At 43.6% G+C, this 20391-nt stretch overlaps 1 protein-coding gene and 1 pseudogene across 1 annotated transcript in view; one reads left to right on the forward strand and one right to left on the reverse strand.

Moving 5' to 3' along the window:
• Positions 1-14966, reverse strand: part of BASP1 (brain abundant membrane attached signal protein 1) — a 54517-nt gene extending 39551 nt beyond the window's left edge. The window contains exon 1 of the mRNA XM_032628044.1: positions 14747-14966. The gene's annotated coding sequence lies outside the window, so the exon portion shown is untranslated. The remainder of the gene's footprint in view (positions 1-14746) is intronic.
• LOC116751138 lies at positions 13633-16122 on the forward strand (annotated as a pseudogene).
• Positions 16123-20391: the final 4269 nt, after the last annotated feature.

The raw sequence follows: 20391 nt of genomic DNA on the forward strand, positions 1-20391 counted from the left end.
TAGGTTTATAATCCATTAATGTGTTAAGATTTAAAATCATACGCTCATCTGGAGGCCTAATACTCCTGACCTCACAAAGACTGTTACAAACATTCATTGGTTAAGGTGCTCAATACTATTGATCCATGACATTCAGTGACTTGCAAGTATGTATGAGAAACATAACCACAGCAAGCCCCAGCTTCCACTCACTGCGGTTTATGCCTGAGAAGACCTCACAGTCTAATACTATTTATTTCCCAAATAACAATACGATTCCATTCCTCCTTTGACACTCTACCTTAGGAGGAAGCTCGGGTGCAGGAGCCATTAGTACTAATCACTCCATAACGTCCCAGGGCTTTAGTACAATTACCACTAAGGTTACCGCTTGGAAACAGAATCCTTACACTAATTGGAGTTCATCAGATATTCATCTTCATAGTAAGCACAACCGATGAGCTGAAATTTCCCATCCATAAATGGAAGTTACCTCAGCTGCCCAAGGACCTCAGCCTTTCAGAGGACGTGTGCGCTCCATGAATATAATGTCCTGTAGGCAACCTTTGACACTGAACAAATACGGAGTGCTTGCTAAGTCCCAGAACTGTAACGGATCAACCAAACTGACACACCCCTGCCTCCCAGGTTTTTCCACCTAGAGGAATGGAGACGTTAAATAATCACAGCAGTTTTGATGACTGTGGGGATAAAACTGCCAAGTGTTCTGACAGGTGTGGGGATAATCAAGAAAGCTGTCTCTGAGAAAGTGGCATTTTTAAGCCGAGGAGTACTCGGACAATGGGAAAAAAGGACACTCCCGGCAGAAGAACAGTGGGAAAGAGCTTGGAGCCTTGGGAGAACTGAGAGGCAGGCCGTGAACAGAGGGGGGGTGACGGCGAGGACCAGAGGAGGCTGAAGAGGAAAACAGAAGGTGAACACGCGGGAACTGACAGACCAGCAAAGGATTTTTACATTTTATTCTAAGTGTAACAGAAAGTCATGATAGAAAAGTCTTCAGCACAGGAATGCCATGATTAGACTTAGCAGAGGAAGACAGCAGTAATCGAGGAGAGGGATCAAACTTCGACTAGGTCCCTAGCTTACTGTAGAGAGGAATGGGCGGATGTGAGGGCTAATATAAGGTAGATGCCATAGAGCTTTGTTAACAGGAAGAGCCCAGTTTTCTGGAATGAACGGAAGAAGGTGCTATTAACCAGAAGTCGAGCACTGAAAGAAGACCACAGACATTGGCTCGAAAACAGATGTGGCATAAACTAGTTAAAATAAAAAATTCAGGGCTTCCCTGGTGGCGCAGTGGTTGAGAATCTGCCTGCTAATGCAGGGGACACGGGTTTGAGCCCTGGTCTGGGAAGATCCCACATGCCGCAGAGCAACTAGGCCCGTGAGCCACAACTACTGAGCCTGTGCGTCTGGAGCCTGCGCTCCGCGACAAAAGAGGCCGCGATCGTGAGGCCCGCACACCGTGATGAAGAGTGGCGCCCGCTTGCCACAACTAGAGAAAGCCCTCGCACAGAAACTAAGACCCAACACAGCAAAAATTAATTAATTAATTAATTAACTCCTACCCCCAACATCTTAAAAAAAAAAAAAAAAGAACCTTTAAAAAAAATTCAACAGTAACTCACATTGCGGGTTTTATGCAGAAAATAATTTACCAGTGAAATTTTTTATAAAAGATATTAAACAGTACCAACTTTCAATTAGTTTAGGGCTGCTGGTTCATCTAGAATCATCACAGTGAATTACTGTATTCAATTAGACTGTGGCTTAGTGAGGTAATATTTTTACTGCCGTAGTTAACACAACATGACGTGACCTGCAGCTTGAAACAGAAAGGCAACGGCTGAATCACTTGAAAGGGCACTTTCAAAAGCTGTAAATTGCTTTTTGAAAAAGAGCATCTCCAAACTGTTCAGTGAAGACATACCCACATCCACATTTGTTGAGAATGCCCCTCAAAAAATCCCTTCAGGGGCTTCCCTGGTGGCGCAGTGGTTGAGAGTCCGCCTGCCGATGCAGGGGACGCGGGTTCGTGCCCCGGTCCGGGAGGATCCCACGTGCTGCGGAGCGGCTGGGCCCGTGAGTCATGGCCGCTGGGCCTGCGCGTCCGGAGCCTGTGTTCCGCAACGGGAAAGGCCACAGCAGTGAGAGGCCCGCGTACAGAGAAAAAAAAAAAAAAAATCCCTTCAGTATCACTACTTGTTTTATTACTTGGAAAGGCCCCAACATTCATGAGCCTTGATTTCTGTTGTCATCAAAGACTTCACATGACTCCTGACACTAACTTCCCACTGTTTACTGTCCCTCTGTGCAGAAACCTATCAAAACTCCAACCATTCTTCCCACATCTGCTTTCTGTTAAAGCCTGTATCTTCTAATGTCTTCAAGTCTCCATGCAACAAAACTTGCCCTGTGGTAGTACTCTGTATGGTGAATCCCTACCAACAAGCATGGATGCTAGAAGAGGATTTTAAACTGGCTTACACATCTGGTCAACTCTTCCATCTAGAGTAGGAAGGGCTCTTTACCAATGCCACTATTGGTAAGAGTTTTTTGTTTGTTTCTTTTTGTTTGTTTTTTCCCCCAGAATACCTCTATTTTAATTTACCCAAGACTGGCTAGTTCTTTACACGACATGGACTAGGTAAATCCTTCTCTCTTCCTTTTTCACTCTTGTCATTTTTAGGTATATGGATAACCAATGGGAAATGCTTCAAGCAGAGGAAAAACATGATCATACAGTGCTAGAATGAAAACTAGGCTTCACCACGTATTAATGCCTATTGACTGGTGGCGACTGCCTAGAGCACTGTGTTGAGAAGGATTCTGAGGCCTTATCCATAGAGCCAAGTCCATCCTGAGTAAAACAGAGGGAACGGTACCTGCATACATACTTTGCCAACCCCAGTCCAAGGGAGCCACAAAAACAGGCTTTGAATCACACACAGGATCTACCTTTTCCAGCAACGTGAATCTCAGGGAAATTAACTTCTCTGCATCTCATGTTGTCCAAAGAGAACACTACTTAGGTTTGCCTCACATGGACTTGTGAGGATTAAACCACAGGCTCCAGGGTAGCTCATCTTGAGGGCAGGGAAAATGGCATTTTGCACAGGGGCTTCGAATGTTCCTCACTGTAAACCACCTTTCGTAATATGAAACATGAATTGTTATGAGCTGTGTCCCCTCCTCCCACAGATTCATATGTTGAAGCTCTAACTTCCAGTGCCTCAAAATGTGACTGTATTTGGAGAGAGGGCCTTGAAGTCCAATAGGACTGATGTGTCCTTATAAAAAGAGATTGGGACATACAGAGACACCAGGGGTGCACGCACGCAGATGCAAGACCCCGTAAGGACACAGCAAGAAGGAGGCCATCTGTAAGCCAGGGAGGGAGACCTCAGAGGAAACCGAACGCCCTGACTATCCACACCTTGACTTTGAAATTCTAGCCTCCAGTCTGGGGTATTGTGTTATGGCAGCCCTAGCAGATGAATACAGGAACAAAGCATCCCTGCCTCTGCCATTCCTATCCCTGCAAGAGCATCTCCACCCTCCTGTTCCTTGCCTTCCTCCTCACGTGCTCTAGTCTCCTTTTCTCCCCAGAAAACTCTAGAAGGAGGGGGCGGTGCGGGGCTTGGAAACGAGGTCATTGACCGCTGATCTAGAACGATGTCGCTTTGCTTCCTGTAGCGTACTTACCAGAAATCCTGCCCACGCAAGGGGAATGCAGACACTCTTAAGAACAGAAAGGAATGGCATTCCCCTCTCTCCATCCAGAAATATGGCTGCAAAAGTACCTCGTTGAAACTTCCCTCGAGTGTAGCCATCTGCTCCCTTTCAGAAGGATTTTACAAAGCTCACTATTTCACAAGAAATGCTATTGTATCCAAATGCCTCTCCCTCTCTCGAGATGAGATGGTTTAATTAGCTAGGGTGGTAGTAAATGTGTTATCAGAATCAGATTTCAATGGAAATTCATCCCCAGCCAACTCACATCTCACACTAACCGTGGTGCACGTTAGTGATCTAAAACATTTATTCTGGTAGTTAGATATTTTCTCTACTAGGTAAACTATGCAAACAATTGCTAGCATGTCAGGGCCTGCTGGTTTGCCACGCTGTGAGCTGCTAACATTAATTGTATTATATTATGCTGTCTAAATACCCTAAGGGTTTGGGGGTGGATTGTTAGATATATCTCCCTCAGGTCACACCCTCTTCCAACAGAAATCATGCTCAACTCGAAACTGGCTTGAGGGTTTTTTTCACTCCCCTTAGAAACTTTTGCAGTATTACATCATTCTGGACTTCTTTATCTGGGATTCTTGGCTATCTCACTACAGGTATGACAAAGGATACTCCTTAGGTAGTATGCCTAGCAGAGTGGATCAATAGCAGGAAAGAGATATGCAAGCAGTAGTTCTTGGTCTTACAGAAGGCAAGTTAAAGGGGGTAGCATGGGGACAAATCCTAATTTAACTGGGGACAAATCCTAATTTGCCACCTGCTTCCTTTAACCACCACTTCTCCATTTAACACGGTACTATTTGTTGCAGGGAAATAAGGATACAGTCAAAGAATGCGTTACTATCGACAACATTAAAGTTTAAAGTACAACAATGGGATTTTTTTTAAGCAGGAAGGACTAATTAACATGGTTGATGAGGTAGAGGGATGTGAAGCCTGTTGACATTCAAATTCAGTTTTTCAGGAGTTCATTTTTTGGTTATATTCTCAGCACTCAGAGTTGGGAGTAAATCAAACATCATAGCTTAGAAATATTAATGGAACTCCTTTCCCATTTAAAACTACGACTCTTACCTTTGTGAAATCACGTGTTATAATCCCATCAGGTGGTTGCTTCTCTCTGCATTGTAGCCAGTTGAGTTCTCCTAGGACAACCCTCATACCCAACTACCCACCCATCCACCCACCCAGGAGACTTTATTATGGATGAAATCGAAGCTAAGCTCTCTGGATAGTGGAAACAAAACCAGTAAGAATAGAAAGGGTGGAGGTAAATGGAGTGAGCTACTAGCTCTGTCTCTTACACCAGTGAAACTTTCAGTGAGACTTTTCCTTAGTCAACCACCAGATTAGGTGAGGAAGAAGACTGATAATAATGTGAGTCACATGAAGAAACACATACCTGGGAAACCATCAATCTTGTATTAACAACCTTCTTGAGAACATTGCTACAAACACCTGTTACTATTTGTCTGAAAACCACACACTGAAAGTGCTGGCAAAGTCCAGTTGGGTAAGCCCTAGGAATTCAAAGCTTGAGGTCTCAACAAAAGATCACCAGGGCTACTGAGGAAACCCTAGTGCCACAATAACCTCTGGTCAATAAGGGTAGTATTCACTGAGGCTGGGTGATCACGAGACCCTCCAAGAGCTATTGTCACCAACTGTTAACTGAGACTCTTCCTTCCTTCCTTAGGAAAATGAGTCATTCAGAAAAGATTCCAGAACACCTCATTTAATCATTTAAGTCTTTAGTGAACACCCAAGTGGTCATATAACCTCACCCTACCTTCTTGATGGAATGCAGGATAAAGGAGGAGAGAAAGTCATCTCAAAATCTCTCCACCTGTAAGTCACTGATTTCTCTCAATTTTCTTTTTACCCAATAATCTTAAATATGCCGAAAGCAAATACAGATGATGTTATCTTGTATTGAAACAGCTGAGGACGTTTGTAAAGGTCGGAGACAGCAAATATTCCTATAGCTCCTACAGTTTCCAAGACAAGCTCAGAGAAGCTTAAAACAGTACTCTGTGACTACGCAACGATTCCAAGGAGACACTCTTCTCTATAACCTTAAGAAACTGGGATGTCCTCAGTTATTAGATGGTTCCTATTATTTTCTCTTTTGATATACTATTTTCCCAATTAGATCTTGTTACTATTTAACTTGGCTATCGTATTAGTCTGTGTGGCAATTGCGTTTTGAATGCCTGTCAGTGGGTAAATGATGTGGGTCTTTTCAAAATCACTTGGCCAAGCAATCCAGGAAACTTGTAATTTAGAAAGCTTAACCAGGAGAAGCTGTTCTCTGACATCTTTTTCTTCATAAACTTACAAAAAACTTTTAATTTGGGTTTATTTCAGGAATATATCCATTTCTGAACCTGCAAAACTAAGCATTACAAAAACTGTGATGCCCCTTGCTTATTGCAGGTTTCCCTGGGAAACAATATAAATTTATCCAAAACTTATTCTCCACTTACTGAAGTGACTAGAGATTATTTTAAATATGAAATTAGAACTCTCTTATCCAAAACTAAACTTATCACAGCTTCTCCAAATACAGATGCACATAAACAGTTTACACTGCTAAAATCCGTTTCAAACATCTGAATACGAAGCTTCATGAAGTGTTTTAACACCTTAAGTACTTAAGTTCCATATCTTAATGACTACTTCAGAAACGTACAGCCCTTTTAAATCCTCTAAATCGGCCCAAATACTATAAATGATAATTTTAAAGAAAAAAGATTAAACCTCATGTTTCACGCAGCTCTCAAACCAATAAGCCAGATGACACTAGTAATCGGCGTAAAAGCTCGTGTCCATCACCTCTCCACAGCACTGTGCACGCTGGCTTTTCCAGGAGATTCCGGAGCATTTCGAGAGTACCATGCTCGACTGCTCCGCTCACTCTACAGCCCCAAATTAGTCTAAAACCAACTGGCTTTCTTTTCAAACTCCTACCCTCCACGTGCAGGCTCCAAACCCTGCAACGCTGTTTATTCTAGGAGGAAAACAAAGATATGACATGAAAATTGAGTTTTCTGGGCGAAGTTGTTTTAATGCATGCCATAAATTCTTTGGCATCTAAAGGAAACCACATGCCTATAATGTAAGAAAAAAAAAAAGAGAGAAGTTGAGGGGGAAAGATGGCGCGTAGATAAAGCAGTAGCGGGCAGTAAGCACGAGTGGTGTTATCAAAAGGCAGAATGGCTTCTCTCTGCTGGAGAGGGGAGACAGGGCATCAGGGAGAGAAACAGGGTCAGCACTGGGTTTTCAAAAACTGGTATCAGAGTCAAAAAATGGTTTTTTTTTTAAAGTTATAGACAGTAAGAGCTTGACTCAATCAGACAGAAGGGAGGGCCCATAGGAGTGAGGCTTTATTGAGAAATAACCTGGGTTTCCACTCAGCCACTAACCAGCTCAGGGGACCTTGAATAAGCCACTAACTTTTCTAAGGTCCTTTTGAGTTCCAAAAGAAGTGTTTTAGTCATGAGCTTTCAAACCTTCTGTTACAATGAGGCAAGTACTTACAAAGGACTGCGGTTGAGTTAGGATGGTATTTACAAGCAGCCACCAACCTTCTGTAAATGAATCTTATGTGGGGGCAGAAGGAAAATGGGGTCACAAATTTAGGACTTGGTTTATTTCTAATCAGGCAACCCTAACTACATAGCTGGAAGAGGGCTGACCAGTATCCCTGATTAGTATTTCAAAGGTAGAATCACAGGTAAGGCATTTGAAGGATTCCTTCCACTTGGGAAGTGTCACGAGGAAAGTGAAGGCGGCAACCAAACCCACATTTCTCTCCAGTCCTGAAAAGCATCCCTCATTCTCACCGTCATCATCCCAGAAATAATTTAAGGATGTCAGCCCATGTTCACTACGACGGGAAGCATTTCTAATCTAGAGATCACTTAATGTATTTACAGATTAAATATTTATTAGACACTGTATCTCTTCTAAGACAAATAATTTTTCATTGAAGAACTTAGTGCAACTCTCTCTAAATGAATATTGAAGAAGTTAATGTGTTACAATATGTTATCCATTTTATCAAGTGTCCGTAATTACGTGAAATAAAATGGCCATGGTTTATGGGAAAGACAGCAGCATTGGCCAGTGGAATAGGGCTATGAGACATGGATTCAAATTCTATCAATTTCTATTAGCTCTAGGATCTTATGTACATTATTTAACCCTCTATTTTTTCCTTTATTCACAGGTAAAATGCATCTTACAATTTGTTTGAGGGCATAAATTGCAATTAGAGCACATGATATACAATCAATAGTCAACAAGTGTCCAATTTCGTCCCTTAACTTCTCCAGATTTAAAAGAAAAAAACCTTTGATGGAGGAAATTTCTCAAATGATAAAATCACTATATCCAAAACCTCTTTCCTATACTGAATACCTGATAGATAAAGTAAAATATAATTTCCTTCCTGATTCCTTAAGATTCAAACTCCTGTTTAAAGAAACTATTAAAAAAAAAAAATTTAGCCAAAATGAGAATGATTTTACCTTCACTCAGCAGCCAAGCCCAGTGTCCTGAAGGAGAAACACAAATCACTCAGGCAGGTCCCTGAATTAAATGCCTGAAGGATTCCAGGATGAACCACCTCAAATAGCTGAAATTCCCAAAAACTTCCCTTTTTTTTTTTTTCTTTTTCTTTTCAAAGAGGCCACGGTGACTAAGGCTGCCAGAGAGACAATTATTTCTAAAGATTTTGTCAACAGATGACAACACCTTCAACATTCCTGAGTAAGACAAGCTTTAGTTTTTACTCCTGGTGTGGGTGGTAGGGATGTGGCAAAGTGAAAACTTATCTAAACTGGTTTATATCAATCTTTGCAATAATGACTAAAACACTCCTTTCATATGCTGATGGATGCACCTTGATTCAGGGCACAACAAAGCCAAGTCTCTTGAGGAATATGAATGAATTATGTCTACACCCAAGGTTATCCATCTCAACATAACAAACCAGCGAGCCTTTCTCTGAAGGTCTCTCAATTTCCAAGGACTTTCATATTATTGTTTTATACTGTAATACCAATCAATACAGAGGCTGGGGTTCTATGACTCTACCCATTTTGGACTTTCAAAACTAGTACAAGTGTCCTGGCAACATATTCAAGGTATCATAGCTATACTCGGAGGATTTTTCCAAACCACAGACTTCTATGTTCTACCAACTGTCCAGGGTACCACCACCAGCTTGTCTTGCAATAATAATCTTTGAAATAAGCATATAAACAGCTATAAATGTAGAGGATGAAGTACAGAAAGCTGGTCCTCTCACAACTTTACAGTATATGTGCATTATAAAGATGCACAGAATGTGTGTGAGGCATTGTCCTAGGTCTCTGACTATTTTACTTAATCCTTACAATAACTCTATATTATAACCCCCATTTTAGAGATGAGAATTGAAGCACAGAGAAGCTAAGCAATTTGCCAAAGGTCACACAGCTAGTAAATGGTTGAGACAAGATTCTTAACCCAGTGAATCTGGCTCCACACCCAGCCCGCCAAGTCACGCTTTCTAAATATCATACTTCCTACACAATGTACAGTGGCTGAGCCCTATATTTCAAGGAGAAGTTCAAGGAACAAACCCATGAAGTCCAGTCCTTCCTCCCTCATCCAAAATGAACAAGAAAATAAATCAAGTCAAAAACAGGTTCAGAAAGTGTTTAAGAGATAAGAAGGAAATGTTGTGTAAATACTTTGCCCTCCTCACTGAACACCATTTTCTTATATTATCTTGAAACGTTTCCTTATGACCTGGTTCCCTGTTGTGCTTGCAGATGACTTCCATTTCTAAGTCTCTAAAGCTTTCAGGAATTTATTCCTAGACTTCGAAGCATGCTCGAGCATAACCTTCCCTCACTGACTGCCTTCGCTAGTCAAAAAAAATCTCTGCTTTCCCTGTTTTTGTTCAAAACTTCTACTGCCTTTGGAAAGCCTGATTTTTAAAGTTACTTAAACCCTCAGGGTGCAGAAGAGGGAAAACACACTCTGAGACTCTGCATCCATCTCATCCCATTTCTGAGCTCCAGAGGGGAAAAAGGCTGTGGTCTAACCTCACTGCTTCTTAGGCTTGTGTTTTTTCAAAATTACAATTTCACTATATCCTGGTAAGAATCTGATTCCCTAAATGATTATCTTTTACTTTTGATAAGGTTTACTGGACGTTTTTTCTCACATGGCACTTACCTAGTTCTCTGTCTTAATAGCAGCGGAGGGAATGGCATTTAACAAAAATCTTCCTTTGGCAGGCTGGGAACTTCTGTGGTTTTAAGACTACCCCTGTATTTTCTCAAAAGAACTTAAATGCCATCTCTTGAGTTACATAAGCAGCCATGGGAAATTCAGTGAGGGTGGCCATCCTAGCTTCATTCAATCCACTTTGGGGCAAATTCCCATACAGCATCTCACAGAATTTCAAATTATCTGCATGAGGTTTGAAATATCCTATTTCTGACTGAATACACCGAAACCCTCAGGTCTTAATCAGCGTGGAAACAAAAATACAGCTCAATATACAGAAATTAGTTACCGATGTCAATCACACTGATGACTGCTGAAAATGCAGACTGAGAGGTTAGGCCGGCCCCTAAGAGCCAGCCACTGTACTTATGCACTTTTCAGACATTATGTGTGGTCCTCATTATAGCCTAAAATTAGGAATTATTACTCCAATTATACAATTGAATAAAGTGAAATTCAAAGAGGTTTGAAGTAATTTGGCCAAAGTGGCCGAGCCAGTGCCTAGAGATTTTTCAAACTGACTCTCTTTTCCACTAACTACATCCTAGGAAACCTCTCCATCAAGAGTATTTGCTCTTTAATAAACATTCCGGCTATGCACAAGCTCAGTTATTTCCTGATACTAATCCACCAGAATTAAGCTGTAAAGTTCACACTGCATTGTATTATCCAAAGTCTTAAGAGGCAGAATAAATGCAAAGGATTCAGTGAGTTGAGAAAACTTGATAAAATGACAGATTCCGCACCCATTCCCCCCACCCCCAGAACTTCAACCCATACACATGCTCGGTTTTCCCTTAGCAGTTACCTGGTTTCCAGTTTACCAGCTAAAACAATCATTAAGAAGATGTTAATCTTTTGATAAACAGGGTGTAAAATGAGTAGGTAAAAACTACCTATTAGAAAGATAAAGACCTAAGCAAATCAGAGCATGGCTCTCAACAGAAGCAGACACCAAAGGCAATTGCTTTGGACAAATATCACGCCTTTTCTGAATATTTTTCAAAACAAAATTTTACAAATGATAACAAAAATAAGGCAAAGCAACTTTATTATAAATCTTTTATTTAGGAAGCATTGTTTATTACAGCTTTTAAAGGGCTTTAGGTGAACGTTTAAGCCCATAAATGAACATGTTAATTTCAGATGCTCAATGCAACCCATCTGTTTCAGGGGTACATGGGTAAAAATTGGAAATGAGCGTCTCAGTAGACTAGCTAGGTTCTCCCGTCTATATACATACTGAGAAAAACAGAAAATTGATTACTTTCCGAAGACCATTATGAAGTACTGTAGAATGATATTCTACACCAACTAGTTTAGTTTCATGTCATTAATAAAATTTTATTTCGTAACATGAGTATATATGTATAAATTGTGTATGAGTATATACACGGCACCTTACTCGCTTTAAAAATGGTTTTGGATTTTGCCATTTTTTTACAAAACTACAGTGACTATTACAGACATCCATTGTACAGTGACCGAATCTCCTCCAAACCTAAGTTTTTCATACTCCACTTATCTTGACCACGGAATGAAAATGGTTTAAAATTCTTGTTAATGTGAAATTTTTTTTAAAAAGACAAAAATTAAAGAGACAGAATATGTCACACCTTAGATTATAATATGGTTTGGTCTAGTAAATCCAGGAAGATGTAAAGATGCCTCCAAAGAGAGGGAGCCAAAGCCCATAGGGCTCTTCTGTTCAAATTAGATGTTCAAATTAGGGTGGTCTGTGGGGAGGAAAGGTCCTCCTGTGCCCACATAATCACAGCGTGAGCACCAGTTAAGGAGAGATGCGCCACTGGCGCCACTGATAATACTGTGTAGTCATTGTTGGCGCATTTTGTCAAAAGGCCCAACTCCCTTTCTCTGCCTGTTAAAGCTTGACAGAAAGCTAGCTGGATAAAAGAAAAAGGTAACTGATCATTTATAATTCAACTTAAGAATTATCTTTCTCAAAAACCTAAGATTCACTGAATTGAGGACATATTGGCATATATTTGCTATTGCATGTGGTCTATATTGACTCATCTCAAAAACATAACCTAAAGGAAAAGAAAAAAAACAACAAACAAAAAAAACCCTACATCTAGCCCTCTAAACCATAAAAAAAAAAAAAAAAAAACTCAATACTAAAGAGTAGAGAGGGTAGCAGGCAGCCACCCTACCAAATAAAGATCCTGATACAGTAAACTTGATCAATATCAAGTTTTATTAAAAGGAACAAAAGAGATGATTTCCATTTTCCTGCCACGTGTTGTCTTGCCAGGGTGTACGGAGAATACTTAGGCATAAAATTCTCTCAAGCATAACGTACCATTGTGAAAATATTATTAATATTTAGCTCCTTTTTATACACACAGTAAGTCTCCTTTTAGTTGGTAGAACAAACTAGCCCAAAAAGAGGCCATAATCTGGTTACTGCATCACTGGAAAAAAAAATCAGTCATCAACCATCAAGTGTGTGTGTGTGTGTGAGAGAGAGAGAGAGAGAGAGAGAGAGAGAGAGAGAGAGAGAGAGAGAGAGAGAGAGGATGGCTCATGGCTTCTGTTAGACACAGAAAAATGAAGAATTTAATCAACCATCTTCACACCCCAGCAGCCCCAGCTGCTTCTTCCTCTCCTATCAGTGGATTTCCATCTCCATGGGGTTCCTCTTTGGGATTCCTAATGAAACAATGAGGTACTAGGAATCAAGAGAAAACAGACAGCGTTAGGATCCTGACAAGGTAACCCTTTTTCTCAGCTCTGGGTTTTGTAGGCCATCTTGTTCGTATAAATGCCAAAATGTCTTAATTTTTCCCAAGGAGTGACACTAGGGGCAATACCCACTGTCATTTCTGAGACCAAGGTCCCTTAATCAAATGGCCAGCAGCAAAAATCTGTCAGACAAACGGTTAATTGATGCACATGAAGACAGCCACCATCACTGCAGCGCAATACGTTACAGGAAAGAGAATAATGAACAGCACGAGAAAGGAAAACAGCAGTGTTCGGTTACAGAAATATTTCATCCCCAGTTTGCCCTCATCGTCAAGGCTAATCTTATTTTTCATCAATTGAAATCGCTAAGAAAGCAAGAGATGAGATAGCCTGGAAAAGAAGAAATACACACACAAGGGGGGAAAAAAAACTGTCATCTGTATCCAGCGGTTTCACGCAACGTTTAGGGCAAACGCCTTTGTTCCTGGGCTTGGGAAGGGAGTGGGGGGGGTGGGTGATGGAAAGATCAGATAGGGCTGCCTGGGCCCTCCACTCCCTGTTCTCCGGCGCATGCGCCAGGCCAAGACAAAGGAATAGGTAATTACAGTCCTGATTCATTCATTTTGCCCGCAGTACTGAGGATCTGCTGGCCCCGGCTGTAATCCTAGGGAGGTTGATCCACACCCCTATTGCAGGAAGACCACCTCTAGACTAGTGTTTGATTTTTAACCCGCCACAGATGTGCTAGTGGCCTCGCGGCAGACCGAGGTGTGGTGTCAATCCTGGTCAAGGTACTAAAAATGCACCCGTGTGCGCTGTGCTAATTTAAGCAGAGTGAAAATTACACAGGCAAAGACTGTTCACTGAGTCCGTTTCAAGGCGAACATGTCTCCGAGGAAGCAGATCAGGAGGCCAGCCAAGCGTTCGATGAATATTCATGAAAGAATGCGGTTTGTAGCCACGCTTTGTGTGTGTGCGCGCGGACCCAGGGATTCTGCAATTTTTATTCTTGGGGTGGGGGGCGGGTAGGCGGGGGCGATTGGGCGAGGAGGGCGAACAAGGGCCGAGAGTCGGCTTTCAGTGTTAGCGCTTTAGGCAAAACCTGCTAAACCCCAAACCTTCGCTCACAGCCGGGCTGAGCGGTCAGGGGCCGCGCGCTGTCAGGTTCAAGCTCACACCCTCCCGGCCGGGCCCGCGACAGGAGGCACTCAGCGCATTCTCCGAACCGAATACTCGAAAACATAAAATACTCAGATGTAGCCCACGGGTTCATGGGAAGGCAGTTCAGCCACGACCGAGGCTGGGGCTCTGATCTGCTCAGCTGTGCTTCTGGAGGCACGTTGTCGTGTGAACCTCGCGTTTCCTTGGCCACCCGAAGCCAAGATTCAGGAGTCCCACAGGTCAATAAACCCATCTGCTGAACCAAAAGGCCGCCTCCTCCCTTCGGATCACACCAGATTCCCCGTATTCCTTCTCCCCTCCCTCCCCCCCGCCCCACCGCACCCCACCCTCCATCTTCTGCTGCTGCGCCCCTCGCACCAAGCGCTTTCTTCCCGGCTCTGGACAGGGCCAGTGGCAGATACTCTCCCCTCGGCCTCCCAAAACCGTCTCTTCGGGACGCAATTCATTTAAAGGGTTTCACATTTGGCAATTTCCTCCTTAACTAGCAGCTTCCCTCCCACCGCCCACCCCCAACTCCGTTTATCAGGCTCACCAACCCCCCATCCTCCCCGCCCTGCGGGCGGTCGAAACCACCCACCTCGGGGCCCCCCATCACCCCAGACGCCCGAAGCGCGACGGAGGCCTCACGGAGGGGGACCGCACGACCCGCGCCGTCTAGTGGGGACCGCACCACTCCCTCCCCGCCCCGGGCAGCGGCGCCGAGAGAGAACAAAGGGCCTCGGGGGTGGGGCGGGGGCAGAGTGGGGAACGGAGGCCCCCGGTGGCCTGCAACCCGGGTCCGCGGCGGCAACTGGGCCACCGGGGCGCGCCTCCTTACCGGATCTGGGTGCCTGTGCCGCCCCTGGGTGAGCGCGGTGCCGCGGAGGGGCCCGGGTCGCTGGCGTCGTCCGGCCGGGTGCCTGGCCGCTGGCGGTGGCTCTCTCCCCGGCTCGACGGCGGAGCCCGGAGCGAGGAGCGAGTTGGAGCGCTGCCGCCGCCGCCGTCGCCGCTGCCGCTACTGCTGCCGCCGCCGCCGCTGCAGCCTCTGCATTTCTCGCGCTCGCGCTCCCCCTCCCCTTCCTGCCCAGCGCCCTCCCCCGGTGCGTGCCCGCCCAGCCTCCCTCCTCCCGCTCACCCCGCCCACCTCGCTCCCCTCCCTTCGCCTCCATCCCGGTGCCCCTCCCGTCTCCCCTGAGTTCCCTGCCGCGCTGGGGCCCCGCCCGTCTCCCTTCAAATCCCCTCCATCCCGGTTACCCCCACCTCCCTTCTCCTCTAAACGGCTGGTCCCTTCCTTTCCTCCCCTTCCCTCCATCCCTGTGCCCCTCCTGCCTCTCTACATCATATCTGAACGCCGGTTTCCCACTCCCTCCCCACCTCCCCTCCCCTCTTCTCCCGTCCCCTGCTCCCCACCTCTGTCGCCTCCCCTTCCCCGCGGCGCCGGAGATGTCCGTGGGCACTACTCTCTGTTTTTCTCAATCTCTCTCTCTCTCTCTCTCACTTTCTTTCTCTCCCTCTATTTGGAACGGTTGGATAAGAAGTGCTCGGGCTCTCGCTCAGACTCCAGGGGCTGCCTCGAGGTGGTGAATGACGCCCCCTGCCACCTGCTACCCTTCTCAGCATCCCAACCCGGCCGCTCGCGACGTCCGGCTGAGATTCTGATCCCCGGGCAGGCAGTGAGGTCGGGGGTGACCTGGTGGCTGCCCTCAGCCCATCAGGACAGATGCCCGCACGGTTGACAGTGACCTCCAACTGCGGGCGCGTCTGGGCGGCGCCCCGGCCGACTGAGTGCGCTCGGCGGGCGGCGGGCGTACACGCTGGGCTGAGCCGGGAAGGCTGCGGCTTTGGGCAAGCGCGGCGCTAAGGTTCAGCTGGCCGGCCGGGCGGCGTAGCCCCTGCGAGGATGCTCTCAGGACTTGGGAGAGGAAGGAGGGAAGAAAAGAGCCCTAGGCAAGGAGCCGTCGGGTTTTTTTTTGATGCCTGTGCTTTAATGGAGGCACCGGTTCTCAGGAAGACTGAGTTAGCCGAGGCAACCTGCACAGTGCAGCTCAGAAACGCACAGGTCAAAACCGTAGCCAACTGCCGTGTGTCGGCGTGGCCCGGGGGGCTGCCACTTTGTTTAACACAGGAATACAGAGTAACCACCAGGGTGGGGAGGTATGCTCACCTTCCTTATCTGTTGGCAAGAAGCAAATACGACATCGTTTAGAATGGTAGCTCTTTCACTAGACAAAAGCCAATTTTTCCTTCCTGCAAAACCCATCTGAACGTTGGAACTTTCATTTGCGGCATTTGGGCGCCCTCTGGCCGTGTCTGAATTGCTTTCATGCTCGCCTACGTCGCATCTAAGAAAAGAAAAAAATGATTGAGCTGCTGTTTCCTCTCTAGGATGGTTCTGCCCTCTAGACCTGGGCCTGGATTCGAGGATAGAAATGTTTTCCAAAATCGGGGTGACAAAATGTAACCGTATTTAGGGAGGCAGACGCCAAAGGCAAGTGCATCCGCTTTCAACTGGGGTAAGTCCATTTTCGATGAACAGGGAGAAAACTTACCAGAATCTAATTACTATATTTAAATTCAGCAGGGTGGCAGTGTCAATCTCATACTAGGCTAGAAGTTTTGCAGTGGAACAAGGCTCCCCGGCTGTGCAGGTATTTACAGTTTATACAGGCCACACCAAATTAGACAAAGACATGCAAGCTGGAAGTTCACACATGAAAGCCAAAGTGGCAGGGGAATTTTGCTGTCTTTTTCATTTTTTCTTTTTTCTGTTTGCCATTTAAATGAAATAACAAAGAAGTAAATATGGTACAAAAACAGGGAAGCAAATTACAACTAGGGTTTCCTCCAAAGCATTTTATTTATTTGAACGTAAATGTTCAATAATTTAACATGTTACATATACGTCCCTCTTTCCAGCACATTATCTATGAAGCTAGATGTAGGGTTTCTCAACCTCCTGTTTTGGGCAGATAATTTTCCAATGGGGATGGGGGTGAACCTGTCCAGTGTACTGTAGGCTGTTCGGCATCACTGTTGGCCTCTATCCATCCACTAGTTACCAGTAACACACACACATATCACCACCAACAACAACACCAGTTGTGATGACAAAAATGTCTCCAGACATTGTCAAATGTCCCCTGGGAGGTAAAAATCACTCCAGGTTGAAAACTACTGGGCTATAATTTTTTTTAACTGTCGTGAGTAAGTCTCTAAGTTTTTACCCTATTAAATTAAATGAGCACTTACAATTTTATGCTCAAAACCTGTACTGAGTGTACTTGTTAGTGTATCTGTGTAGTTATTTCGTTTAGCATTCAGTTTTTAACCCTGTGATCTTCCAGGCATGTAAACTCATCTCAAAATTAGTAAATATATGTTCCTATTGTGTTTGCATGATAAGCCTCTGGATGTTATCTTCTTTCTATCTTCTCTCTTTTCAGTTTTTCAAAAAGAGACATAAAATTTAATGTCTTCGGTGCTACTGGCTAAATTTTCATGATGGAGAAAACAAGCCTTTTAAAGGTGTGATTAGAATATAGATCATAGGTTATCGTAGAAACAGGAGGCAAAAGCTTACACCAGTGAGACTGTGGGTCTCATCAATTTTGTCTTCCATCAGATTTATTTGTTTACTTAAAAGATTTTTAAAGGAATTCTTCTTTAATAAAATAATGTAACTGGCTGATAGTGCTATTAACCTTAAGAATGGAAGCTTTTCCAGAATTTACAGACATACATCAAATGGTACCCAAAATGTTATATCCAAATACATTACTACATAAAATCCAATTTGATTATGTTTTTGGTCTCCTTTTTAGTTGTTCATCTAGCGTCTTACATTTTTAAGGTGCATTCTCTTGAAAGTTTGTTGTTTTTTTTTTTAAACACACACTTAGGAAATTAATGAGTAAGCATTTAAAGCTCTGGAGTTGAGAAAATTTTTAACATTAACTACTGTGGACGTCACTGGCTGTTTAGATTATAGACGAATGAACTTGGGAGTAGATGTTAAAGGTGCAATTTATGACAAATGTAATTACCTTTCAACGTTATACTTCTGAAAATAAAGATTGCTTTATTCTCCTAAAGGAATGAATAATTTTTTAATAAATAAAGCTAGACCTCCTGGGTTGTAAAATGAATTCCACTGTCATTTTCAATTGCCTACATATTTTGCTTCAGTGAGGCATAACCTGCATTATGGAAATATTAATCAAGAAGGTAAATGAAAAAAAAGATAAATGATTCAGTGACTACTGATTTTTGCTAAATGATTTGCTGTAGAATTGCTTGCAATGTAATGGACTCATTGCCACCTAAATTAGTAGGTTTACAAAAACATCAATATGTGTTCAGCTTTTCAAATTGTATCTATTGTCAGTTGAGACATATACAATAGATTATTATATAGACCTCATCTGACCTCCAAACCTCACCCACATCTCCGCTTTCAGTACCTCTCATATCACCCACCAAGGCTAAGCATCTTCCCAGTTCCCCATCCTTTCCTCCTAAACAGTAAAAAGAGAATTATGATTCCAAATAAAACATGTAGACCAACATGGGTGAAGCAAAGGCATGGTGACAGTAGTGTCACCCCAGTATTGCCCTAGCTACCTTTGCTTGACATCTTTTTGACTAGCACCTGTTCAAGGCCACTGCATTAATGCAGACCCGCAGAGACCCATGTAGAGAATTTGATCAATTCAGCTCGACAGCTAAGTATTGGGTGAAGGACTGAACTGCTATCATTCATTCACAAGATCTCTTCTACAGATTGCAAGCTAAAGGCCAGACAGCCAATATTACGTATGAAAGCAGATAGGTTTTCTTTCTTAAATATGTTAATAATTTTTAATCAAAGGAAAATATTTAAATCTGTATATTTACCTCATCTTTCTCCTTTTCTACCCTCCCCCTGGTGTTACAACCTCACCCTTCCCATAGCCAAGTGAAAGGACTTTGTTTCCATCAGTGGTTCTCGAGCAGGGGCTCTTCTGCGTCCCAGAGGACATGTGACAATATCTCCAGGCTTTGGGGGAAAAGACTGTAAGGGGAGACATGCTACTGGCATCTAATGAATAAAGATCAGTGTTGCTGCTAAACATCCTACAGTGCACACAGAGCAGCCCCATAACAGGCAATTATCCATCCCAAATAACGCAGTCAATAACGGTGAGTTGAGAAACCTTGGTTTAAAACTTGATTTTTCTGAAGAGCACATGCTGCCTGGGGAACCGCCTCTTGCTGTGGTTTCAGGGTATCAGTAGCAGGCAGCAGGTCTGGAGATGCAAAGATGTAACAGATTTTCCTTTTAGCAGGGGCTGCATTGTGCCCCGAGCTCTTCATTGCCACCTTTGGCTAGAACGTAGATCTAGGCGGTGGCTTCCAGAGCAATGACAAAGGTTACCATCTGGGATTATGAATTCCACTCTGTTACTATACGCTGAGTAACTGGAAGAAAACAGCTTACCTGGTCCCCTATTTCACACTCCTCTTTATGTCCTGTAAGAGGATAGTAAACCGGAGCCAACATGTGCTTACCACGAAGCATTGGACTTGAAATGCAAGGAGCAGCCTGGCCTTGGTACCACATTGGGAACATTTTTGCCCAAGATAAAAGGTGGATAAAAAATAATCTTATCCTCCACCTGAATAGTTCTCATTCCCAACTCCTCCCTTTCATAGACCAGAACTTCCCCACCTATCCTTTCAATCCCAAAGCACTGTTTCTACTCACCAGCATTTTCTATTAAGGAAATACATACAACTAGACATGGAAAACAAAATTATGGTTACCAAAGGGGAAAAGGGGGAAGGGATAAATTAGGAGGTTGGGGTTAACAGATACACACTACTATATATAAAACAGATAAACAACAAGGACCTACTGTAGAGCACAGGGAACTATACTCAATATTTTGTAATAATCTATACAGGAAAAGACTGAAAAAGAATATATATATATGTATATATACATATGTGTGTGCATGTGTGCGTGTGTGTGACTGAATCACTGTGCTGTATACTTGAAACTAACACAGTATTGTATATCAACTATACTTCAGTATAAAGAAAGAAAGAAAGAAAAGAAAATACATACAACCAGTGATCAAAGGGTGTTTGCCTCACTAACCAGGGAGAGCTTTTTTTTCAGGCAGTGCTTACCTGTTTCTACAGACACAGGGCAGGGGGTTAGAACAGGGAGACCTTCATCTTGGGAGAATAGTCCTTAATTCTTTGGCTTCCCTTCCCCCATAATCACCAGTTAAACCCTTCAAGTAACAGGTGACTTTCCAATAGCATATAGAATGTTGTAGAACACTTTCTCACATGGCTTCCTTTTTGAGTAAATGAGACTGCAGAGGTTCCAGCGTTAAATAGTGTGAACCTTAAGTCTAGCCCCATTTCTTATTACCACCTGCTTCTCTCTCAGATCAGCCCCTACTGGTAATGAAAATATTTTTACTTTAACTCCAA

Source organism: Phocoena sinus, chromosome 3, assembly GCF_008692025.1.
Source record: "Phocoena sinus isolate mPhoSin1 chromosome 3, mPhoSin1.pri, whole genome shotgun sequence".
Classification (NCBI taxonomy): domain Eukaryota; kingdom Metazoa; phylum Chordata; class Mammalia; order Artiodactyla; family Phocoenidae; genus Phocoena; species Phocoena sinus.